Source organism: Podarcis filfolensis, assembly GCF_964270895.1.
Source record: "Podarcis filfolensis genome assembly, chromosome: 7".
Lineage (NCBI taxonomy): Eukaryota > Metazoa > Chordata > Lepidosauria > Squamata > Lacertidae > Podarcis > Podarcis filfolensis.
This window is the reverse complement of record NC_139603.1, coordinates 60,759,501-60,763,659: the sequence shown is the minus strand read 5'-3', so window position 1 is coordinate 60,763,659 and position 4,159 is coordinate 60,759,501.

The window sequence follows — 4,159 nt, the reverse complement described above, 5'->3', positions numbered from 1 at the left end:
AAACTCAGCTCTCATCACTTCTATTTGCCTCTTCTTAGCAACAGCACACGGCCATTTCTGTGTACTGACAATTTACGTCTTAACGTTTATGCTGTGTGTGGACATTCTGACATCATGGCAATCAAAGGCTGATTGGAGGCTCCTTGCAATAAATCAAAGCTTTATCATGCCCAGACCTTGGAGATATTGCAGGAGAGCAGCCAATTGCTAAGAAGGAATCTCAAGCCCCTTTCACATATATCTGCTGCAGATGGCTCCCCCTAACCTAATTCCACACAGCTTGGATAGTTGGGCAACAGTTGGGTGGAAGAGGGCAATATGATTTGCCTTGCTCAGGTGATGTTCTGTTCACACATGCTCCTGAGCAGTGTAGAATGGCACAAGCAGAATAATAGAATAAAAAGTTGGATGATACCCCAAGGGTGATCCACTCCAACACTCTGCAATGCTGGAATCTTGCCCACAGCCATCCGTGGGTGGGCTTGAACCACCAACCTTCTGATTACCAGCCAGACACACTGACCCACTGCGCCACAGGCTCCCATACTGCTACGTGTGCTTGTGAATGGCACATCAGACTGTCAGGTAAGATCCTGTGTATTTTTTTACCTTTTTCATGATCCTCAGATTTTAATTGGATGTTTTATTCACGTCTTTACTAAAACCATAGTAAATGCATTGAGTGTATATGAGGTGAAGCAGACTATAGAAAATAATGACAATGTTTAGATCTGCTGTCTGAAGATGGTGCTAGTGGGGATTCCTAGCAGTGAGCGGGAAAGTACTGAGAGCCTCTTCAGAAAAGCTAACCATAAGCAACTGATAACTTACACATCACTGCAATGTGATTTGATAATCACCATGTAATTTGCGTTATCTTGAAGGTGGTTTGGATACCTCACGATCCAGAATGCTGCAGAATGGTTTTTGTCCACTACAAGTATTGCAATAGTTGTATTGGTTATTAGCTGGTTTCTGAGACAAGGTGCTGCAATTAGCCCTTAAAGCCCTACATGTCCTGGGATATCTGACGGATATATACCGCTCCAGATTTTCATTTTTGTTAGGAGCCACTACCATGGCAGGTGAGACTCTATTGGTGGAAGAGCCTTTTTCGTGATGGTTCCTCGACCCACCCTCATGTCAGAAATGCACCAGATTTACTCAACCTTTTCAGGAGGGCCATGAGCATTTTCCCTTTTAAGGAGACATTTGGCCTGTAAGTGATTGTCAGCCTCTCTTCTGATTCTGATCTCCTGTGATCACATTTTTCACATTCTTTAATATTTTAATGTTTAATGTTTAATGTTTAAATTTTATTTATCTGACAAGCAGCTTTGAGGAAATGGTAGGAAAACAAGCTACAATGTATAAATAGATTAAAATAAATATTAATATAGTAACATTACTTATCAAGAGCCTTTCCTATTCTGGAAATGCTTTATATCTAGCTGCTATATTCAGTATACATCATTCCTGACTATTTTGAATGTGTTTCTATTCCCTGAGGAATTTCATCATGATGGCTATTATGTTAGTTGAAGAAATGTTGGCATGGACATGTTAGTTTTCATGCCCCAACTGGGCATGAATTCTTAAGTCCTTGGGTTTTATAACATCCATTTAAAACTGGTGAACATTCCAAAATAGACACATCCCAACTTTATTTCAGTTTTGGGAGCATTTTGCTTATAGAATGTGCAATGTATGTTTTGCTTTGTAATAACTGCAAACAGCTTTTGTTATTAACATTTTGTCCAAGCTTTATTCCTTTTTGATGATCAATCATAGTATGAAAGATTCTGGGTTTGTTCACAACTCATACCTGCTGGCATTACCTTCAGCTTCTCTCTTCTGAAAAACGCTCAGTAATTTGTCTTTGCTGCCCACTTCCCAGACGATATTACACTGGAACCTATGTTCGTTTTCCACATGACAACAGTAAGGAAAAGCTGTGAGAGACCAATGGTTCCATTGGCATTGCCCCCCCCCCCCAATGTAATGTACAAATTAACTAACCTACAATTTAACTTAATTTTGTTTTTGAACGCATAGAGGGAAAACTTTTGCCAAAGAAACAATTGAATGACCCTTGAGTATTCTAGTGACAGCATCCTTGATTGATGTACACATAAATTTCTGTTTTAGTGCCAGACTATTGGAGGCCGGAGATAAACATTTTTGCCCACATGTGCATTTTGCAGACAACATTCCAGAGTGTATTAAGGAAAGCCTATACATATGAAACAGGCTTTTAACTGTTTTGAAAGTCCGTCCATTCCTTGGATGATCAGACATTGACAGAACAAGAGCTACTTACCCCTGCTGGTTATCAGTGGGCAAATGGATAAATGATAATAAATGCACATACTTAATGGGTTTGATACAAATAAGAGAATGTGTGGCAGAATTATGTGGCAATCATTTTAACAAGGTGATTTGCAATATGTGCCTGGGAGCCTCAGTTCATTCTATAATCAGTGTAAACTCGAGGCCTTGTACTTCATCTCTCAGGCTGGAAATCATTGTTGGTTTACCTAAAGTGTTAAATCATCTATTTTGGAAAGCATGTGGTTCTCTAAGATGCCTTTCCCTTGGACCTGAAAGCATGTTGTGAGCTTATGGAATTAGGTCTTCTTTCACCCCTGCTCACCATGCAAGCTCCTTTCATGAAATTATTCTGGTGGACAATCTAGCAAGACAACATTATGGTTTGTCTGTTTCACTTGGGAGACTTAAACGTTGGTTCAGGCATGTCACTTCAGGTTTCAGGAAGCGCAACATTCATATCAAGGTTCAAGGCTACTACTGGATATATATACTGGATTTAATTGCAAAACAAAACAAAACAAAAAACCCGTCTCCTGTTTTGTTATTGATGTTGTGTAAGCTGCTCTGGGAAGCTTTCTGGCTGAGGAGCACTGATAAATGCATAAAATAAACCAACAAAATATTTAAGAACATTTGCTGAGGTGCGTTTTTATATCTCACTATAACCAGGGATAGGGTGGCGCTGTGGTGTAAACCACTGAGCCTAGTGCTTGCCGATTGGAAGGTCGGTGGTTCGAATCTCTGTGATGGGGTGAGCTCCCATTGCTCAGTCCCAGCTCCTGCCAACCTAGCAGTTCAAAAGCACGTCAAAGTGCAAGTAGATGGATAGGTACCATTCCGGCAGGAAGGTAAATGGTGTTTCCGTGCACTGCTCTAGAAGCAGCTTAGTCATGCTGGCCACATAACCTGGAAAAACTGTCTGTGGCTCCCTCAGCCTGTAAAACGAGATGAATACCGCAACCCCAGAGTCCTTCGCGGCTGGACTTAACTGTCAGGGGTCCTTTACCTTTTTAGAACCAGGGATATAGGCTGCTCTGAAGAATACATCTATATGCGGTCCAATAGGCAGGAACTGGGGGGGGGGGATTGGAGAGGAGGCTGTTCCTCTTTGCCTCTCCTAAATAGCCCTGAATTGTCTTGCCTTGGAAAGCTTCACTGAGCATTCTCATCCTGTACTTAAGGGATTGTTGCCGATAACACTTCAGCTATACCAATAGTTACACTGCCAATAGTTAACAGCATCACTTTCCTATTGTGATGATAACATCACACAAGAGTCTTCTTGCTGTGCTCCTGCTCTTTGGAGATGAGGGGAGGGGGGGAATAATCCCCAGGACTCCCCAGTCAGTTATCTTTTGTCTAGACCCAGTGTTTACCACAGGGCAGCACTGTTTTGAGACATCTGTTTTGTCTACATGGAAAAACATCTGGGAACTGGTGCTGGCATATACCTCTGTCCACTGTACCATTTCAGAAGGGGTACATTTCCCCTCATAACACAAATCTATTTGGAAGACAGCTTCTAACTTGAATAAGGTAGTGAACAGCTGAGAGGTTTCTTTCTGTACCTTATCCAGCCTGCAGGCTTTGCTTTCTCCTATCTTTCTGTAAAACTACACATTTTTCGTGCATGTGAGAACTCACTACTCTATGTACTGGGGAGAATTATAAGATGGAGGCAGTATTGGTGGACAGTTTGTGTGTTTTGGGAACTGGGCATTTGGCCTGTTTTAGATGGAGTCATGCTGCTTGTGAAAGAGGATGTATATAGTCTGGGGTGCTCCTTGATCCAGCATTGTCGCTTTGTGGCTTTTGTGCCAGGAGGTCC